This window comes from Mustela lutreola, chromosome 8, assembly GCF_030435805.1.
Source record: "Mustela lutreola isolate mMusLut2 chromosome 8, mMusLut2.pri, whole genome shotgun sequence".
NCBI classification, from domain to species: Eukaryota; Metazoa; Chordata; class Mammalia; order Carnivora; family Mustelidae; genus Mustela; species Mustela lutreola.
The window spans coordinates 71,064,621-71,088,414 of NC_081297.1; positions in this window are offsets into that span (position 1 = coordinate 71,064,621).

Here is a 23,794-nt window from a genome sequence, read left to right on the forward strand (position 1 = left end):
AGAATAACTTAAAAAATTCCCCAAAGCTGAAAAGTACTATAATTGAAATTAAAAATTCACTAAAGGGACTCAAAGACAGCTTTGAGCAGGCAAAAGAATCCATCAACTTGAAAATAAGACAATGGAAATTATCAAGGCTGAGAAACAGAAAAAAGATTGAGCAAAGTAAACAGAGCCTAAGGGACCTGTGGTCACCATCAAGTAGTCCAACATATGCATTGTGGGAGTCCCAGAAGGATGAGGAAGAGAAGGGCAGAGAGAGTATTTGAAAAAATAATGGACGAAGACTGTCCAAACTTGATGAAAGATATGAATTTAAACATCCAAGAAGTTCAATGAACTCCAAGTAAGATGAGCTGAAACACATCCCCAGACACATAATTACATTTTCAAAAGCCAACTACAAAGAACCTTAAAAGCATCAGGAGAGATGAATCATCACATACAAACTAGCTTCAATAATATCAGCAGATTTCTCATCAGAAACTTTGAAGAACAACTGAGAGTGGGACAATCTAGTCAAAATGCTAAAACAAACAAACAAAACCACCAGGTTGTCAGCCAAGAATCCTAATCTAGTAAAACTGTCCTGTGAAAGTGAAATAAAAACATTCTCAGGTAAACAAAAGCTGAGGAAGTTCAAGATCTCTAGACCTGTCCTATAAGAAATACTGAATAGAGCCCTGCAAAGTGGAAAGAACATGGGACAATGACTCAAAGCTATATGGAAAAATAAAGATTTTTTAAAAAATAAATCTCTTTTTTTTTTTTTTAAAGATTTTATTTATTTGATAGAGAGAAATCACAAGTAGACGGAGAGGCAGACAGAGAGAGAGAGGGGAAGCAGGCTCCCTGCTGAGCAGAGAGCCCGATGCGGGACTCGACCCCAGGACCCTGAGATCATGACCTGAGCCGAAGGCAGCGGCTCAACCCACTGAGCCACCCAGGTGCCCCCAAAAATAAATCTCTTAATAAAGGTAAATGCATTGGTGATTACAAAAACTAGCATTATTGTAACTTTGATTTTACATCTCCAAAGCTTATTTTCTTCAGTAGTTTATTAGTTTATGTAGTGGGGCACACAGTGTATGTTCTGTAATATTAATATTCTGTAATATTAATAACCAATGAGGTGGATATGGAGTAGACTCGCTTGTATGTTACTGAAGTTAAGCTGGTATAAATTCACATTAGAGTGTCTTACCTTTAGGAAGTTCAGTGAAGTCCCCATGGTAACGACAAAGAAAATAGCTATAGAATATACACAAAAGGAAATAGAAAAGAATTTAGACATTTACTACAAAAAAAGAATCAACTGACCACAAAAAGGAATGTGAGAAATGAAGGATGAAACTATAAAACATAAAAAACAATAACAGGAGAAAATCTTTCCATATCTATAATTTAAATATAAATAGATTAACCTCTCTAATCAAAACACAGAAATTGGCAGAATATATAAAAACACATAATCCAACTATATGCTGTCTAGAAGAGAGTCATTAGAGAGCCAAGGGTTATGTAGGTACCAGTGGCTCACAGTACCAGCCCTTTAAGCAATGCTCACAGCTGTCTAAAAAAAAAAAGGTGGCATGCTAGATTTGACCTGTATGCTCTAATTTGCTGATCCCTAATTTATATTTCTAGAGGATGTAAAAATGTTCCCTTTAAAATTAAGAGGTTGCTCCTAAGAAAGACCTAGAAATCAGTGGGTTTATTTGCATTTTGGAAACAAGGTAAATTGTAATGATGCATTTCCAATGCACATGTATAATACAGCATTTTTACCTTTGGCCTAAAAAGACAGTTTTTTAAAATAATTTTTTTTATTAACATATAATGTATTATTAGCCCCAGGGGTATACAGGTCTGTGGATTGCCATGTTTACACACTTCACAGCACTCATCATAGCACATACCTTCCCCAATGTCCATAACCCCATCGCCTCTCCCTCCCCCACTACCCCTACACCCTCAGTTTGTTTTGTGAGATTGAGAGTCTCTTATGGTTTGTCTCCCTCCTGATCCCATCTTATTTCCATTTATTCCTTTCCTACCCCCCAAACCCTCCATGTTGCCTCTCAACTTCCTCATATGAGGGAGATCATATGATAATTGTCTTTCTCTGATTGACGTTTCGCTAAGCATAATACCCTCTAGTTCCATACATGTCATTACAAATAGCAAGATTTCATTTCTTTTGATGGTTGCATAGTATTCCATTGTGTGTGTGTGTGTGTGTGTATCAATATCACATTTTCTTTATCCATTCATCTGTTGATGGATATCTAGTTTTTTTCCATAGTTTGGCTATTGTAAAAGACCAGTTTTGATTAGGCCCTTGGAAAAAGTGCTCCAGTTGGTTCAGGTTGCAACAGAGTTCTGCTACTCACCTGACATGTAGTTTCAGTGGTTCTCAGGGTATTTCTAGCAGATTAGAAGACCATGTGAAGCATATGGCATGAACAAGTAGGAAAATTGTAGTGGAGGGCCCTGATTTCAGAACGCAGCCTTAAATTCTGTTAGCAACTATTGACTTTCAAAAAGTGTTAATCTGGGGGCGCCTGGGTGGCTCAGTGGGTTAAGCCGCTGCCTTCGGCTCAGGTCATGATCTCAGGGTCCTGGGATCGAGTCCCGTGTTGGGCTCTCTGCTCAGTGGGGAGCCTGCTTCCCTCTCTCTCTCTCTGCCTGCCTCTCCGACTACTAGTGATTTCTCTCTGTCAAATAAATAAGTAAAATCTTTTAAAAAAGAAAAAGTATTAATCTGGTAAGCATTTAACAACTAAGTGATCATGCAACTGCAGGTTCCCACCATGAACTGAATGTGCTGTCATCTACATAGACAAAAAGTTCTAAGCAGTATTCATCAAGTAGAAGTAGAGGAGAAAGGGACTAGATCTGACTTAGTTCTGTTGAAACAAATAAGTTGTGTAAACCAGCTGCTTATATTTCTTGCCTTCCCATATCTGTTGCTTTGCCAGTCTTTATTCCACTAATGGTTTAGTGGAATGATGAAATGACTGAGAAGGAGTAATTAACTTATTTTATAAGTGTATCTTTATTATAGTCTCACACCAGCTGGAAATGGCCTATGGATGCATTAGAGCCCATTAAAATATGATGATTGTAGACAATGAAGAAGGGATATTTGGCTAGTATAAAAAGAACTAAGTAAAATGTTTCATTTTTCTCTTCTTTCTTTTTTAAATGTTTTTTATTTAAACTCCAGTTAATATACTATGTAATGTTAGTTTCAGGTATATAATTCAGTGATTCAGTACTTCCAGACAGCACCCAGTACTCATCACCAACGTACTCCTTAATCCCCATCATCTGTTTAGATTATCCCCCCACCCCACCCTGCCTCTGATAACCATCATCATTTTTCTTTTTCAGTGGAAGGACAGATAATGGTCTCAATCAAGTATACTTACAAATCTTAAGTTTGTGACTTGCAAATTTTCAGGAAGAGATGGAGATAAAATTCTTAGAATGACTGTGGAGTGTGTCCCATATGAGTACCCACCAAAAAGCTCCCATTTGTTGACAAGAGCTGTAGATGTCAGCCTCACTTCTCAAATATTGCCAGTGGGTTCATGGCAGAGTAGCAGAAGTTCTGAGTGTAATAACTTCATGCGTTGTGCTCTGGACTAAGTAGAACTCCTTCTCTTTCTATCCTAATCAAAAGTGATAACCTCTTAGGTCAAAGATAAGGTATTATATTTATACCTCTGTGTAATAGCTATTGCCTCCAAATGTAAAGAAACTTTCTATCATTGCCTCATAGTAGAGGATGGCCTTGATGGAAAGGGTCATGTTCTTGGGGACAAACGATATGCATGGACATCACAAAATAACTTGCAGTTGCTAAGGTTGGCCCAGCCATCACTGATTTCTCACTTTACAAGCAATAGCCAACTACCAGGATTTTTTTGTTTGTTTGTTTGTTTTGTTTCATTTTGTTTTTTAAGATTTTATTTATTTATTTGACAGACAGAGATCACAAGTAGACAAAGAAGCAGGCAGAGAGAGAGGAGAAAGCAGGCTCCCTTCTGAGCAAGGAGTCCGATGCGGGGCTTGATTCTAGGACCCTGGGATCATGACCTGAGCTGAAGACAGAGGCTTTAAACCATTGAGCCATCCAGGTGCTCCTACCAGGAGTTTTCATAGTCTTGGGACTACTAAGTAGTTACCTGATGGCTGATTGATTATAATGGAATGCTCTCCTCATGGGTGGAAGCACTTAGTTGAATTTGTTCTCCTTGGAAGATAGTTATTCTAAACGTGAGTTTGCTTCCAGCATTAGTATCAGTGGACTTACTAATGCTTTATATGCCATTATCATATTTCATACCACATGTATTCTTCTCATGTTACAATTAAAGATACAAAGCCTAGAGCTGAGCCCATAAATCCACTGTTCATGCTTATGAAGACTCCATTTCCTAGAAGCAGCTGGCCTTATGAAATGGCTGAGTGCTTTGTAAAAGACTCATGCACCCCACCATCTGGGAACAATTCTTTGTGAGGTTGGGATGCTGTCGTGCAGACAAGGGTATAAGTTCTGAATCAGTGACCAATATAATTACACTATTTCTTCTGTAGACATGGTATAGGAGTCAGAGAATAAAAAGGTGGACATGGAAAATTTCTAAAATCAAATAACCCACTCACAACATGTTTTTTTTTTTTTTTCTATTCCCAAGATTCTTGGCTCTGCTGTTTTATTTTTAACCAAATGGCACACAGTGTCCCTATTGAATTCGAAGATAAAACTGCCAGCTACCATCTGGGGATTTTTCATACCATTGACTGATTAGGTAAAAGCAGATTTGAGATGTTGGTTGGGTAGTTGATCCTTACGATCAGGGAGAGATGGATAGCTACTAGTCAGTGAAGATGAAGAGGAATATGGGTGGAACACAGGTCATCTCTGGGGCTACTTCCTTTGATTACCGTGTCTGGTACAGAATGCTGAAGAACACTGCAAGAGTATTATATCCCCATGAACAGATATGTACCTCAGAGTTAAAGGAACTTAGAATATAAAATAGAAAGGGGAACTCAAATATGCAGCTAAGACCTACAACAAACTGTAGAAATAAGAATTATGGTAACTTCTTGTGTGTGTGTGTGTGTGTGTTTACATGCATTCATGTACAGGCAGATGTATCTGTTCGTGCGTGTGCTTGTGTGTGCACTTAGGTTTATACACACATTGTGTGTGTGTGTGTGTGTGTGTGTGTGTGTGCATACATAGATCTTCATACTTTTTTTCTGTGTCATTGTATGTAGGGTACACATTGGGATAATTATTAACTTTATGATTTTGTCCATAGCTGGTATGATATTGAATCAGTATCTTGCTGGAACTAGATGAGGAACAGGTCTTCCCCTCAAAATTCTGAACATGGGACTGAGCTCCCCCCAATGAGAAATTTGTGGAGAGGGTAAGAGTGCTTGGATTTATATGAACAATGGTTGCATTTTGTTATGAAGGGAGTCATTCTTAAAGGTTAAAGTAGGAAAAAACCAAAGATCTTAATATTGTGCCAACTGATATGAATTGAAGTGGCTGTGTGTTGGTTTTTATGGGGAAAGAAAAGTTCATTCTCTCCTACTATAGAATCTAAAAAAATGACAAAAAATACAAAACAAAACCTCCATACTTATTTTCTCAGGCCCCTGTGCAAAGACCATGGCAAAGTCCTTTGGGGGCAGTGGTATGAAGCAGTGTAGAGTTCCAAGACTGAAATGATAGGAGTGTGAGTTGGAGGAGTGATGTCCGGAACTCAGCCTCAGATGTGCTAGTGAAGCAAGCTGAGCCTCCTCCGGTCCTGTACTCAGTGCTTCAGGTGCATATCCCGCCAGCATAGTGTTATGGCCTTATTTGCCTTGAGTTCTAGCCGTTCAGCCTCCCTTTGGTTTGAGGGCTCCAATCTCTGGCCTTCCACAGGATTCTGAGTATCTTTCAAAATCTTCTACATAAATTATTTTTACTTTTTAAGAGGCCTAAATCAATTTTCCATAGTTGTCTTAGGACCCTAATAAGCATAACAACTCTTTATTCCAAAGATATTTTCGTACATGTTATGTCCCAAAAATTAAATCACCAAAGAATGTATTTGAGTTATTTTCCAGTTTTCTAGTAGAGACATTTTTTTTCTGCCTCGCTGAGCTGATGTACTTCACAGTAAAAATTCTTCAGAGAGGGAGGGATTTATATAGTTCAACTTATCTTTTCTGTGTCACAAACAAGGGATGTAAATTTTGGAGTCAAATTATCTACTTAGTATATCTGATAAGATATAAATCCACTCAAACTAAAATTATTAAATTATATCTCACAAATACTATATTATCATTTTTTCTGGTTTCTGGAAGACTTGGAGCCCTTATTAAAAAAGAAACAAATAGTAAAAAATTAATTCTACATTTTAGCAATTAAAATGCATCCATTGTTTTAGTAGGTGGTCTGAGATTAAGCAAAACAAGCTACTCATTTCAGAAAATTCCTGGCAGTGTTTCTTCGACTACCAATTAGAAATAAATAGTAGCTCTTCCTGTCATCTGCTTTAATACTCTTGTTTTCAGGGTCACTTTGTTGTGTTCACTGAGGCCTGAACTAGTTTGTTGTCATTGCAACGGAGGAAGTAGTCAACATACACTTATCGTTGATATTAATGACTAAACTTTGTGAAGCCCTCAAAGTTGATAACATACCAGTTTTGAGGTCCAGGCTATTGTCATCATTCCAGACCTAATTGCTTTGCTTAAATCATTTTCCATGGACATATAGGAACCTCAGTCTCAGATTTTATGGGTTTGCACCAGTGACACAAGAACAGATTGAGCACTTTTCAGCTGGAGAATAAAGTGCCCATGAGAATAACACTTGCACACCTGCTCTCTATCCATCTAGACGACGGGCACTCTTTATAGGCTCTTTGGGGATTCAAGACAGAGTCCCAAAGGCTAAAGCAGAGATGAAGACATTGTTGCTTTTCATAGTGAATGGTGTTTGATAGTGGAGTTTCAAGGGAAAGATGAAACACATACACACACATCCCCTCTTAAAACAGCTCAGCAATGAAGGAATGCTATCTCATTTTTAGCCTTACTCATTTAATAGATTATGCCTTTCTCAACAAAAACAAAAGCAAAGTTCTGTTGGTCCCATAAAAATGTGACTCCCAAGTGAGCAGATGGTGACGAAAACTCCATATGTAGCTCCACTAGAAATAATTTGCTTTGTTTCAACAAAAAGCAGAAGAATATTTACATTACCGATTTCCTTTTCAAATATTTTACTGTATTCTTCCCTGTTTTTAATCAGGTTGCAAATCACTTGTCTTGACTACTTTAGTATCTTAGGTAAGTGATTGCACAATATTCTGACCAATGTCAGAGGACAGTTCCCCAAAATGTTACCCAACATTTATCATCAATAAAATGTTGATGTCAGTGCTTAGTTCCTTATTATTGGCTCATTTGTATCTGCATATGAATTTCTTCACTGTGAAACAAACTTTTGTGGCATTTTCTTTTCTGTTCCTGATATATATATATATATATATATATATATATATATATATATATATATCAGATGAAGATTGAAAGTAGATACTTTATAGGATTGATGTTTTAGGGGACCAGACTAATTTGATATTTTTAGGTCTGAGTTGACAACCACTTTAAACACAATAAAGGTGGATCTACAGCACCCATTCAGTTGGAATAAGTAGGCAACTATGTATAACTTTCTCTGAGCCATTTTTTTAATTACAGCTATCAATTTATTTATTTTCAGAAAAACAGTATTCATTATTTTTTTTAAGTTAAAGTCTGATGACAACCCTAGGAGTGAGGTTTTTATTAGCTCTGTCAGAAGCAGACTTACAAAAGGTTAAATAATTTATTCAAAGTTACAGAGCTGAGAAGTGACAGAGTCAGTATTCAAACCTAGATGTATTTGACTTTAATCATATGCTATTTCTACTCTACCATTCTAACAACTGTCTAAAACGTATTTTTGCTCTATGTTTAATGGACTTTGTTCTTGTTAAAAGAAGCAGTTAATAGTTAACATGAAGGATAAGGTAAGAGGGGTGCCAGTGGGTTAAAGCCTCTGCCTTTAGCTCAGGTCATGATCCCAGGGTTCTAGGACGGAGCCCTGCATCGGGCTCTCTGCTCAGCAGGGAGCTTGCTTTGTCCTCTCTTTCTGCCAGCCTCTCTGCCTGCTTGTAATCTCTGTCAAATAAATAAATAAAATCTTAAAAGAAAAAAAAAAAAGGATAAGGTAAGAGGAAATTGATGTGTTTTGAATGGCAAGAGTATTCACATTCGTTTTTACCTATTGTTGTCTATCTAATCATCACAAAAATCTTACAGATACCATGACCTTATTTTATAGATGAAGAGTTAGTTACTTATACAATATTATATAGTTAATATGTGAGAGAGTAATAACTAAAAACTTAATTTTTCAAATGCAAGATTGAAGAAAAATTTGTGCAGGAACTGATACAGAACTAGTGTGTAGAAAACTGAAGTAAGTTGCTTGCAGAGTTATCTTCAAGATGTTAAGGAAAGATGTGTAGGATTTTAGGAAAGGACCAGAACAAGCTCTTAGGGCATGTGGTAGATTTTATCCATGCGTCTAGAATGGTTTTGTTCAAATGTGATAGGTAGTATAAGAATGCTGAAGTCATGCGTTACAAGATCAAAGTAGAGAAATGGGAGCAGTCTAGTGCCGTCACACAATTTGTAGTAGTAATGTGGGAAATGTAGAATTTTTCATTTAGTGTTTAGATACATTGAGGATCTTCTACATTCACATGTTACTCTAATCCTTACAGCATCTAAGGTGATCATAAATTTCAATAATGTTTTTGGATATAAGAGCAAGAGAAGAGGCTGACTTCGAATATCCCATCAACTAAGTCACTAGCTTTGTAACTAGAGGCTACTTCTTTGAAGCTCACTTGAAAAATACTATAAAGATTGGTTCAGATTTTCAGAATGGTAGTTTGGGAAGGTGTATCAAAATGTAAAAGATAAATACCATTTATATAAGAAATATCTAAGAAGTTAAGCTTACAAGAGCCATGCAAGTGGATATCAGGGTGGGAATTAACCCAAAGGTCATAATTCTACCAACTTTGAAAGTAACCTGTCCTTTTTAAGAAGAACTATATGACAGAAAATACCATAATTTGTTCAAGTTGGGGTTGGAGGCAAGGTTACAAAGAGAAAGCCATCTGTCAACAATGATAATCGATGGTAATATGGGAGAGAAGGATAAAATTCAGAAGAATTGAAGGAGAGGCAAGATGGGAATCATGCCCATGAATCATGATGGGAAGTTGAAATCCAAGTTTAAGAATGCCCAAGCCATTTTTAACAACATGAACACATCATATAAAATGTGGACTTGGTTGCCTTGTTGTGATACAGTTTCTTTCATCTCCCCAAATCTCCTATGCCTCACAAAAAAGAGTTTGTGAGTAAGACATTTTGGGAGGATGTTCAGGAAGAGTGTTTGAACAGAAGAGAAAGAACATACACAGAGTGATGAAGCAATATTAAACCAAGTCAGTCGAAGCAGGAAATCAACCTACCAGTAATGATGAAAGTAACACCCCATCAGGATATATAGAAATCCTTGGAGAGGCACTGAACTTTCCATAATTTGTGGACTAAACATTGAATCAATTATGTCTCGATCTTAAGGTAAAACTTGATAGCTGTTGACCTTTGATTTATAGAGTATACACAAAGGTGATGATTATATTAAACAAAAAAAATCACCCAAACTTCAAATTTCCATTCACTAGGGAGTGACACTTATGTTTAATTCCATGATATATATTTTTGAAATATTTTGGACATTTTTGAATAAAAATAATGTTAGTGTACTGGATTCATAGTTTGATCGCAACTGAAAACAATTCTATAAGTTTATTTACATATGAACATATGTATAAATACATAGCCAAAAGGTGTTTGCTCAAAATTTTAAGTGTTTCTCCTGGATGGGGAATATAAAATAATACAAACCATTCTAATTTATATTCTTCTATAGTGTTTTATTGAGATTTTATAACAGTATGCACTAAATTTTAAAAGTTCTGTGTAATTATTTTCAAAAGTAAAAAGAAAGTAAAGCTAAAACATTTTACTTTTAGTGGTTGCTAAGGGAATTCTATGTTTAATGAAATATGAGACCCTAGTACATTTGGTTCATTATAGGTGCTCAGGAAACGTGAATTTGCTTTGCTCCTCTTCTCTGCATATTTGTTCCTCTTAGCTTCAGCTTTCTTTTCTGTAAAATGGAAGAAATCAGTAGTTATAACCTGGCAGGTTATTAGAAACTTCTGGAGAAATTAGAGACCAATCAAAACAAAGTAGGAATAACAAAAACCAAAAACAATTTCCTGGGGCTCTATTCCTGAAGGTTCTGATTTGGGTAATTATTTAGATGGGGAAAGTGTTGACTCGGATGGTTCCTAAGCTATCACTCATCTCTAATATTCTAGAGTGCGTTTATTATAATGCCATCCTATTGGACATATGTGATTATTACTTCTACCTAGGTAAGCATTGGTGTTAGATTTCATCTGAAGTAGAGTGAGAAGGTATTGTAAAGTTCTGAACAAGGGAATTAGTTGAAACTATTTATGTTTTGTTCTGGTCTATTCTTTACTCGGAAATATTTCAAACATACAAGAATATGAAATTATGTAACAAACACTTATGTGTGCAGCAAACTTTTTGTCAAATCTTGATATAACAGAACTTAAAAAAAAACAAACCCAAAAAACTGTTGATGAAATGGAAGTTCCTGGGTACTCCTATTTTCCTCTCCCAGAAGAAACAACAACTGTGAAGTGAGTGTTCATTATTATCATATATAGTTTCATAATTTTACAACATGATTATGTACTAAAAATTTATAGTTTTCATGCTTTAAACTTTATATAAGTAGTAGCATATCATAAAGTTTTATAACACTTTCCTTTTTTTTCTTTTTGCAAAATTACATTTTTGAAACATTTTTAAAATGTGTATCTCAAGTTCATAATTTAAATTGCTGTATAAGAATCTACTATATGCATTTTTAAAGGCAGACTCCCAAAAAGGATCTTTCTGCCTCACTCTAATAATCTACCAAATGAGAAATAAATTAATGAGGCACAGGGAAGATCAAAATATCATCTTTATTACTGATACCCTAATGCGGAGTTATAAGATGAAGCCTAATGTAAGTGTCAAATAGTCCTGCTAATTCTCTATCCCACCTGAAGGCAAATTTGAATCTGTAAAGCAGACAAATGGACTCAGTTCTCTGAGCTCACTTGCTTGGGAAGAATAATGGAAAGAAAGAAAAAAAAAAAGACCAAATCCCCTGTGCTAGGACTTCAGTTAAATTAGCCCCACCTAGGGGAGAAATGTTGATCCATGGTTGTCATCAACTGCCCAGGTAACTCAGCTCATTTCCATGGGGAATAATAAGAATAGGGTAAAATGCCATTAATATTTCTTATTAGTATCTGTTAATAGCAAAAGTTCTTGCTTTTGATTACACCTATTATTTTTTTCAATTTTATGGTATGTGTTTTATGTCCTAAGAAATCTTTATTTACCCCAAAGTAACAGATAATACTCTATATTTTCTTCTTGAAGTTTTATATTATGAGATTTTACATCTAGACCTATCACCAATTTTTAGTGAATTTTTATGTAGAATTAAAAACATTAATTTTTTTCCCATATGGGTATCCAGATGTTCCATCTCACAGTGGAAAACATTCCAATCAGAAGACATTTAGGAAAGAGATAGCAACATGGATTGACCTTAAAAATTTATGACTAACTCAAATAAGAAAAAAAAAATCAAAATTATGCTTTTAGTTTTTAGCACATAACAGAATAAGTTATCTGAATAAACTTCCCAATAGGAAAAATGCTGAATAAAAATATATTTTTAAATGTTTCACTTTAAACGCATTGCTGAATCAGCATGCAGAAAATTCTTCAGAAGCAAAAGAAAATACTCAGATAACTAAATACCAAAGATTAATTTTGCCCTAACCTAACCATTTTAGCTCAGTTAAAAGAATCTTAAATCGGCTTGATTGCTGAAAAGGAAAGAGGACAAATGATAAAGATTAAGGCCCTTCTGGGATTAGGCATCTTACTGGAGACTTCATCATAAAAAGTAGGGCCTTAAAGGACAATACACTCAGTATCAGAAATAAATGAATTGTGCAGAAGATGTAGTGAGGAAAATCATTTTCAGATTTAAATGCTGTAAAAAGGATTACAAAAAGTCTCCTTGAGATTTCATGGCCAAAAGGCAGCCTTCTAATGAATCCAGAACCTGAATTAATACTACTTATGTGGTCTGTGTAAGGTGAGGATTAAAATTCACTTTAGAGTCATTTTGGCTTAGGCTAAAGCCAATTTTTAAAAAGTAAAAGTGAAATCTACTTAGAGGAACACTTTCTAAAGTTTAAGAAGTTTAAAGAAAATGAACAGTTTGCACTCAAAAATAAAACACATGGAAATAAGTCATTAAGTGAAAGACAATGAAAAAGAGCAAAGGATATATGACTCTCAAATACAAAATACTGAAATCATGAGAGACAGATTTACCTAATCTATTCAAAGAAATTAAAGAGAAGTATGCAAGTATAAGCAAGAGAGGAAGACTCAAAAATGCAAAGAAATTTTGAAGAAAAAAACCCCAAATATTCTATATTCTCAAAATATTTTGAGAAAATATAATGGTAAAATAAAATAACCAATGAAGAGCTAGTTAAATTTAGAAATAGAAAATTGGAAGTTATACTTGAAGGAATTGTTCATAAAGTGAAGTAGAAAAGATGATATAAAATTAAAAGAACTTAAGAGTTGTGGATGATAAAATAACAAGGTCTGACATACATTTAATGGAAGATCCAGAGCGGGAAAAAAGGAAGAAGCAGCCATATTTGAACAGACAATGGCTGAAGATTTTCCAGAATTGTTAAAAGTCATCAACATTTAGACACAGAGGAAGCCTAGTAGAACTTAGGTAATAAAAGTAAATTTATTCCTAAAAAAAATTACAGTAAAACTGAAACAAAAAAGGCAAGGTCATTAAAGAATGGTAATTATGAGATGCCTGTGTGGCTCAGTTGGTTAAGCATTTGCCTTCGGCTTAGGCCATGATCCCAACATCCTGGAATCAAATCCTACATCCGGCTCCTTGCTCAATAGAGAACCTGCTTTTCCCTCTTCCTGAGGCTCCCCTGCTTGTACTCTTGCAAGCTCTCTCTCTCTGGCAGATATATAAAATCTTTAAAAAGAAATGGTAGTTGTACTGATGATCAATTTCTTAATCACGCCAATGAAAGCCAACAGATTCTCACTAAAGCAATGGTGAATGAGGTTCTCAAGCATAAAAAAATAAATCTGAATAGTGTATTGGAATGCAAAAAAAAAAAAGGAATCTAAAGATCTTGGTAAATATGTAGGTAAATCGTAAAACAATAGTAATATTGCTTAATTTATGGACAATGAAACAGGAGAGAAAGAAAAACTTTGGAAGATGGTGATACAAGCTAACAATTGGGATTCATCCGTTCTCTGCCTTTTTAATCTACTTTGTTTTTTATTTGAGTATACTTGATACACTATGTTACATTAGTTTCAGGTTTAGGACTTAGTGATTTGACAAGTTTATACGTTATGCTATGTTCACCACAAGTGTAGCTACTTTCTATTCTGGTACATTGCTATTACAATATCTTTGACTATACCATGTCTTTCATTCCTGTGAGTTATTCATTCCATAACTAGAGGCCTGTATCTCCCTCTTTTCTTTACCCATTTTGCACAGTCCCCCACTTCTTCACATCTGGCAACCATTAGTTGGATTTCTTTAGTTACAAGTGTAATTCAGGATTTTGTTTGCTTATACATTTTCTGTAGGTTCTATTTATGAGTGGAATCACATGGTATTTGTCTTTCTCAGTCTGGTTTATTTCACATAGCATACTATCCTCTAGGTCCATCATATTTTCTCAAATGGCAGGATCATATCCTTCTTTATGACTGCATAATATTACAGTGTGTGTGTGTGTGTGTGTGTGTGTGTGTGTGTATGCCACTTTCCCTATCCATTTGTCTGTTGATGGATGTTTAAGTTGCTACTATCCCAGCTATTGTAAATAAAAGTACAATAAACACAGAAGTGCGTATATCTTTTTGAATTTGTGTTTTCATTTTCTCTGGTAAATACCCAGTAGTTGAATTATTAGATCATACGGCATTTCTATTTTTCACTTTTTGAGGACACTTGATACTGCTTTCCACAGTAACTGTGCAAATTTACATTCTTACCAACAGTGCACAAGGGTTCCTTCTTCATGTTCTCACCAAAAAGTGTTATTTCTTGTAATTTTTATTTTAACCACTCTGTTTAAGATGATCTTTTGTTGTGGTTTTGATTTCCCTAATGGTTAATGGTATTGAGCATCTTTAGGCCATCCAGATGTCTTCTTTAGAAAATGTCTATTCAAGTCCATCCATTTTTATATCAGATTGTTCTTTTTTATTGATTTGAGTTGTATAAATTCTTTATATAGTTTAGGTATTAATCCTTTATCAGAATTATCATTTGCATATATCTTCTTGTATTCAATAGTTGTCTTTTTATTTTGTTGATGGTTTCCTTTGCTGTGCAAAAGCTTTTCATTTTGATGTAGTCCCAATGGCTTAATTTTGCTTCTGTTCCACTTGCCTTAGGAAATATATCTAGAAAAATGTTCCTGTTTCCGATGTCAGAGAAATTACTGTCTCTGTCTCTTTTAGATTCTTGTGGTTTCAGGTCTTTAATGCCTTTCAGACATTTAGGTCTTTAGTCCACTTTGAGGTGTTTTGTGTGTGTGTGTGTGTGTGTGTGTGTGTGTGTATAGTATTCCATTTTCCTGGCACCATTTATTGAAAAGACTGTCTTTTCCCAATGTATAATCTTGCCTCCTTTGCCATAGATTAATTTAGCATATAATTATTTCTGGAGTCTCTATTCTGTTCTCTTGATCTATGTGTCTGTTTTTGTGCCAGTGCCATACTGTTTTGATTACTATAGCTTTGTAGTATATCTTAAAATCTGGGATTGCGATACCTCTAGCTTTGTTCTTTCCAGAATTATTTTGGTTATTTGGGGTCTTCTGTGGTTCCATAAAAATTTTAGTATTATTCTAGTTCTGTGAAAAAATGCAGTTGGTAATTTGATAGGGATTGCACTGAATATGTAGATTGCTTTGGGTAATATGGATATTTTGACAATATTAATTTTTCCAATCAATGAGCACGGAATATCTTTCCATTTATAAGTGTCATCTTCACTTTATTCCACCAGAATTTTACAGTTTTCAGAGTACAGGTCTTTCACCTCTTTGGCGTAGTTTATTCTTAAATGTTTTATTCTTTTTTGTGTGATTATAAATGGTGGGGTTTTTAAATTTCTCTGTTACCTTTTTATTAGTATATAGAAATGCTACGGATTTCTGGGTGTTAATTTTGTAACTTGCCACTTAAATTTTATTTATCAGTCGTTTTTTTGGTGGAGTTTTTAAGATTTTTGATGTATAGTATTATGTTATCTGCAAATAGTGACAGTGTCACTTTTTCCTGTACCATACCAATATGGATGCCTCTTATTTCTTTTTCTTATTGCTGTGGCTAGGATTTCCAGTAATATATTAAATAAGAGTAGCAAGAGTGGACATCCTTGTCTTATTCCTGACTTAGGGGAAAAGCTCTGTTTTTCACCGTTGAGGATGATATTAGCTGTGGTATTCCCCCTAACCCCACTTTGTTGAGAGTTTTCCTCATGAATGGATGTTGTATCTTGTCAAATGCTCTTTTTGCATCTATTGAGATGATCATATGATTTTTATCCTTTGTTTTGCTGATGTGGTATATGAGGTTGATTAGGAATACTGACCAGTCTTTGCTTCCCGGGAATAAATCCTACCTGATTGTGGTAAATGATCTTTTAATTGTATTGTTGTATGTGGTTTGCTAATATCTTGTTGAAGATTTTCATATCTATGTTCATCAGGGATATTGGCCTATAGTATTCTTTTTTGTTGTTTTGTCTTTGTCTGGCCTTGGTATCATGGTAATGCTGGCATTGTAGAATATATTTGGAAAATTTCTTCTATTTTTTTGGAATATTTTGAGGAGAATAGGTATTAACTCTTCTATAAATGTCTAATAAAATTCCTCTGCAAATCCATCTGGCCCTGGATTTTACTTTTTGGTAGTTTTTAAATTACTGATGCAGTTTCTTTACTTGTAATCAGTCTGTTCAGATTTTATATTTCTTCCTGGCTCAGTTTTGGAAGGTTGTAGGTTTCTAGGAATTTATCCATTTCTTCTAGGTTGTCCAGTTTGTTGGCATATAATTTTTCATTGTATTCTCTTATAGTCCTTTGTATTTCTGTGATGTCAAATGTTACTTCTCTCTAATTTTTAATTTTATTTATTTGGGACTTTCTATTTCTCTCTTATTTGATGAATCTAAGGGTTTGTCAATTTTGTTTATTTAAAAAGGACAGCTCTTAGTTTTATTGATTTTTCTCTATTTTTTTTTTAAGTCTCCACGTCATTTATTTCTGTTCTGATCTTTATTATTTCCTTTCCTCTATTCACCTTGGGATTTCTTTGTTCTTCTTTTTCTAGTTCCTTTAGGTGTGAGATTAGATTATTTATTTGAGCTTTTTCTTGTTTCTCGAAGTAGGCCTGTATCACTGTATCCTTCCTTCTTAGAATTGCTTTCGCTGTGTCCCAAAGATTTTGGACTACTGTGTTTTCATTTTCATTTGTCTCCATATTTTTAAAAAATTCCTCGTTGATTGCTTTGTTGACCCACTGGTTGTTTGGCTTAATGTTATTTAGTTTTCATGTTTGTATTTTTTTCCAGTTTTTTTTTCTTGTGATTTATTTCTAGTTTTATATTGGTGTAATCAAAAAAGATGCATGATATTATTTCAATCTTCTTAAGTTTATTGAAACTTTTTAATGGCAGAATATGTGATCTAGTCTGAAGAATGTTCCACATGTTCTTGGAAAAAACAAGTATTCTGTTGTTTTGGAATGGAATATTCTGTATAGATCTGTTATATCCATCTGGTCCAATGTGTCATTCAAAGAAATTTGTTCCTTAATGATTTTCTGTATGGATGCTCTATCCATTGATGTATCCATTGATTCCTTACTATGGTATTACTTTCAAATTCTTTCTTTTGTTTAAAGATTTTATTTATTCATTTGAGAGAATGAATGAGAGAGAGAGAGAGAGCACACAACCAGGGCAGTGGGGAGAAGAGGGAGAGCAAGAAGCAGATGTGCCACTGAGCAGGGAGCCTGATGAAGAGCTCAATCTTAGGACCGTGGGACCATGATCTGAGCCAAAGGCGGATGCTTAACCCACTGAGCCACCAAGGCACCCCTCAATTTCTTTCTTTATGTCCATTAACATTTGCTTTATTTACTTGTTCCAGTGTGCTCATTATTTTTAAGTAGACATGGAAATGATGAAAATTATGTTTAGCCATTAAGATAGCATCACCAAATTTTAAAATATTAATATCACACAAACCTTATTTTATAGTCTTATTATAATTTAGAAATCAATGATCACAGAAACCAAAGAACAACATTAGAAAGACTCTGTATATCTGAAATTTTAGGACATACTTATAAACAATTCAAGGTATAACTAAATGAAAGTAAGAATTGTATATATCAGAACCTAATAAAAATATGGATAAAGAAAAGTTTGTTACCTTAAACACTTAAACCACAAGAGAAGCAAGCAGGAAAAAATGAGCAAGTGATACAAGGATAGTATTTCTTTCCACTTAAATTTCAAAAACAGGCAAAACTGTATGATATATTGCATATATTAACAGGTTTGCCCAAGTCTGTAGAGAAAAGAAAGGGAATTGCTAATATAAACCGCAGAGTAGTAGTTCCTTCTGTTGAGGGGAAAAGGGATGGATTTGAAAAGAGGTATGTAGGTACTTCAGTTCAAATTCCTACTAATTGTTAAGCCAAATAGTGGATTTATGGACATACATTATATTATTCTTTAAACTGTATATATATATATGTTTATATACTATATGCAATAATTTACAACACAGCTTATAAATAGAATGCCACAGCAGAAAACCAGGTATGGAAATGTGAAAGAAGTATACAAATCAACTATTCTATGTATACTAATTCTCCCTTCTTTCATCCTCCTTTTCTTCCCCTTCTTCCCTCCACCTATACACACAAATACATGTCCAAGGAAACATTCCATATGCATCAGAGTATCTGTTTTCAGTGTAGCTGAGAAGAAAATGAAATGAAATTGAACAATACTCAGTGGAAGCAAGGATCAGTAAGATATTGTGTCATAAAGTGAGGGATACATATAATTGAACCCTCAATCCAATAATTCAGCAAAACATAAAGAAATTGAAAACTCAGGACAGAAAGAAATAAGAATTTAAAAAATTTCCTTTTCAGTGAGGACATTATTTAAATTGCAGTTTAAATAATCTATCAACCACATTTAAATTGCAGTTTAAATCATCTGTCTGGGGTGCCTGGATGTCTCAGTTGGTTAATTGTCCTGACCTTCAGCTCAGGTCATGATCTCCAGGTTCTAGGACCTAGCCCTGCATCAGGCTTCCTGCTTAGCAGGGAGTCTGCTCCTCTCTCTCATTCTCTCTCTCTCTCTCTCTCTCTTCTCTCCCTCTTCCCCTCCTCGCCACTCATTATCTTTCTCTCTCTCTCTCTCAAATAAATAAAATTTTTCTCTCTCTCTCTCTCTCAAATAAATAAATAAAATCTTTAAAAAAAAATCACCTATCAACCACGGTCTTCTATTCACCTTTTTTCATTTCCTGTCATTGCCTTTTGTTATTGTTGTTTTTCTCACCAACATCTTTGAACAGTACCTGGCACAACATAGATATTAAATAGTACTTAGTACAAAGTGAACACACAATAAAATTATTTTTGAGTGAATGAAAAAAAATGCCTTTTAAAATTTGGTTATGAAATGGAGTAGGATGAGTAGGAATAATATAGGTCCAGGACTGATTTTTTAAAATAAATATGGGAAACACTAAATTTCAAGGGCTCAGGGGGAAGGATCCTCTAAAGGGAGAGGCTGAAGAAGCATGAACTAGAGATCAGCAATGAAGTGAGGTCCCTGAAATGACAGAGGTGGTGAGATCTTATTCACAATGGAAAGAGTTGACCTTTGAATAGAGAAGGAAAACTTCCTTTGATTTAAGAGAAGGAAAAAAGATGTAAGGACACATGACGGGGTATATAGACTTAATTGGTGTGAGGTTGAAGGACAAGGAGGAGAAGGGAGAAATTGCTAATTATGTTCTGAAAATACGATATTTACATGGTGGAGCTTAGATCTAATGCCTAATTGTGGCCACTGAGTGAACTTTGTAAACTGCTACAGAAAGAAGAATCAAAAAAGACAAAACATGTTTCTTTTAAGAAGTCTTTCCAAAGAGATAAAACAGAGAATCATTCTCTAGAGCTGAAGAAAGAATAGTGCATGAGCTATTTCATCTACCTGGCACTGAGAATTGTTCCTTGGGGGAACTCAAACCTAATTTTATTGGTGCCAACCTAGAGTTGGTCTTGAATTCATTTTTCCCATGGTAGTGATGATGTTTCACATGGAGAAACAGGAAGGATATCATTAGAAAGTGTGTACCTCAAATAGCTCAGGCTCAAGAAACTCTGGAGTTCTTTGTTTGCCACCCAGTAACACAAAACTCATAATGAATGTTAGAAAATGTATTTTCTTCTTTAGTGATATGTTTGCTTGAGTTTTGAAATTTTGATTTTATCATCATAATGATCTTTCCATGTTAATCATTTCAATTTCTTTTAGATGGAATTTATATTTTAGCTGCCTAACATCCAAATAATCCTTGAGAAAAATTTCAAACATAATAACTCAGTTCTTTAAAAAAATAATAAAAAATAAGTGATCCAGTCTGTAGAAGCTCCCAAATTTTCTTTAGAAAAGACGTTTCTGAAAGAAGTCATTTATGATTTAGACAGATAGTTCCTCAGGAATGTACTCCACAGCTGAGAGATTCGGGAGCCCCTCCCCCACCTAGAAAACAGGTATGGAAGAGCCCTAAGGAGAAAAAGTAGAGGAAGACTAAAGGAAAGACTTCTACAAAAGCTTACCCCCAGGTAGAGATAATTCAAAGTACAAATCCATCCAAAAGAAATGTCTAAAATTACCATTTAATTTTTTTCATTCCAGAGGCATTAGAATTCAGCAACAGCCTGAAAATCTTTGTGCTTTTGGGTCTGGAGTATGAGTGAGGAACAAAGATGTATGCTTTAAAATATGCACATGATATTTCAGAAATTATCACTCTGTGGAAATTAACTTTATAAATTATCAAATTAAATTTAGGGCAAGAGAGAGTATGTTTTTCTCAGGTCCTTATATACTGTATTTTAAAGAAATTTCCCTCAATTTTTTATTAATAACTAATTTGTTAGGAATAGCATAATTAAAAGAAATAAAGAAAATATTTTTTAAACAGTTTTGTTCTTCCTGGGTCTTAAGTAGCATATGTTCTTACATTTTTGATCTGCCTTGTCAATATGGAACTAGTAGGACTGAAAGGATTGCCTTATTTCCTGATGTTCTGAGTCCTTGAACTAGTAGGACTGAAAGGATTGCCTTATTTCCTGATGTTCTGAGTCCTTGAGTTGCTCAATATCAGTAAAGTTACACAAACAAGGGTAATTGATGATGTTCATTTACTTCATTTGGTCCATAGCTGGTATCCATTTTGATTTTTTTTATAGTTGTGAAAAACCATAGATGTAAGAGACTTACTATATAGATAATGGCCAAATCTCATGTAACTATAGAACTCTGACCCATGGCCTTCAGTAATCAGCCCAGGAAACCAATCTATTATCTACTGTAAGCGGCCCAACTACAAGTCCAACTTGTAGAATAATGGATTACTATCTGTAGCCACTAGTCCAGGAAGCCAAACAATAACCCTTGCAAAAACTGGCCCCAAGTGGCCAGGACTTGATAAATAACTGACTTAATTGCCCTAATTTTCCTCCTATTCCCAATTAAGGACCAATCTGAGAAAGCCAAATACACATTCCTAACCAACCACATAGGATACTTCGTTTCTAATTAGCCTGCCAGCTTCCCCTTGTCATCAAACTCCAGTGAGGACACATCTGAAGCCTTCCTGTTTTTCCACCATAAAGTTTTCTCTTTCCTGTGCCTGTCTTTGACCCTCTGCCAAGACATCAATGACAGTAGCTAACTTTCGTGGTATGGCAAGCTTGGAATAACTTTTGCTTGCTCTCATGTGGTGTTCTTTGTTTCCACATGTTCTGTCGTAATTTCTGCTCCATCCAGCACCTGCTCTTTCTTCAGTAGGGCCTCTACAACTCAGTCTATCTGTGTGGATAGACCCTCCTCCATTCTTACTTAGCCATGACTCACACTTCAGATCTCAGTTCCATGGCCCCTTCTACAACATTCCAACTAGGTCAAATAAATGTAGGTCAGATTCTTCTACACCAAGCACTTATTTGGAGATGTTAGAATTGTTTGAATCAAGTGAATACCAGTTTCCCACACTACATTCAAGGTTCCTAAGGGAAGGAACTGTACAGTTTGCTCATCATTGTATTCTGGAATCATAGTCTCCAGATAGTATATACTTGATAAATGTCAACTTGACAAATGAAACAGTGATACCTACATTATTTCTTTATAAAAGAAGTACACTACTTAATAATAGGGCCTTAGAATGGTTGATGTCAGGAAGCTCTGATCTTTCTGAAACATTCACCATAGGGCTTATGAGTTTAAGCCCTTTACGTACTGCCCCATTGGAAATTTCCCCCACTACCTGCCCTGGATCTTCATGAGTTATCTTCATCTTTTCTTATGTATTGGACAAACTCTTCATTTCTTTTAAGGCTTTGGTTTAAATGGCACTTCCTCAAACAGCACTGAAGACTCCAGGCTGGTTGGTGTCCTATGTGGCCCCTTTTCCATATTTCTGTACATTTTGTTGTGATTATTTTCTTAGATCTTCTCCACCTCAGTCCTGAATTCCTCAAAATATTTCCTCAAAATATAGGCATCCTTCACAAAAAGAAAGCACTATGTACTTGTTGTTGAGTCAATTACTAAACCATAGCAATTGATTAGTTTTTAACTACATGCTAACCAAATATCAATAGATCATAATGTTATTTCGCCTCACAATAACCTTACAAACTAAATACTACAAATAGTATTTTATAGATGAGAAAGATTGAGTCTGAGATAAGTGAGTATATTGTTGAAGATCACACACCAAGTGCATAGCAAAGTCAGACACTGGATTCAGACATGTCATATTCAAATTATGTAATCTAAACTCCATGCTATATTAAATACAGACCCTATAATCAGTTTTCTAAAGTCATCTTGTCTAATTTTCTTTTTGACACATAATATAGTTTCCATTTATCCCTGGAATTCTCCTTTAATTGTATAGATACTGCTTTTAGGGAACGCATATAAACTAATGAAGTAAAATGGTTAATCCAATATCATCCTCCATATTTACATTAAAAATGTTGTTTAAAATATAATTATTTGAAAGTTGTACTCTTTTCTAAAACATAAAATGTCATTCTTTAAAATTCTACCTCCTAAAAATATATTTGTTTTAAAAAAAAATATATATATATATACTAATCACTTCATGTTAATTTTACTTGTTATATTCTTCTGCATTTTTCTTAGAAAGTTGAAGATCCTAGTCAATAAATCATTCTCACATTTATTTGCCTAACTGCTATATATAAAAGAGTTTCTAGATGGTTCTATGAAAAGTTAAGGCCTTAGAGGTGATTTAACATCATACGACATCAAAGTTCATTGTTGACATTAATGCAATGAAATAAAAGGCTGTAATGCTTAAACTGTTCACAGTGTGCTATTTGTGAAATGCAAATACTCATTAAATGAAACCTAGAGTTTATAAATTGATTTATGTCAACACATGAACCAAACACCACCATTTACTGTTACATGCTTTTTATTAAACACATCATGAGATCAAAATGGCAGTTAGAACAGTTAATTCTTCCATATTAAGCGGAGATATGAAGCTGTTGCCTGTATTTAAGAAGGTAATAACAGTCATTTTGCATTTCTTTTCTAAGCACAATACATCAGCTAAAGCTCAGCTAGTATTTCCTACAAAAAAAAAAAAAAAAAAAAAAAAAAAAAAGACCTCAATACGAAAAGGGAAGAAGCAAGGAAGAAGAAATAATTCTTCTCTCTGACAGTAAATTACATTTCTTGGGCTTCCTTGTCTCAAGTAAGATGAGAATCATGTAGATTTTATACTTTTCTCCTTAAATCTTGAAATATCTAAAGTACAATTTAACTCTTCTCGTTAGTTACTTTTTTGGCATAGACAATTTATAAATTTTTTCATTTATGTATTTTTTAAACATCTGGTAAAGGTTATAAAGAGAGTTTATATAATCCTCAAAGGAAAATAGACTGAATAAATCAGGACTGTATTTATCAGCCAAAGATGTGAATACCAGAAAAAGGTAGGTTGGTGATATTTCCCAACCCCTCTCCTTTTTTTTCTATCCTTCAATTTTTCTTCATGATTAAAACCAAAGTCAAAGACAAAGTATC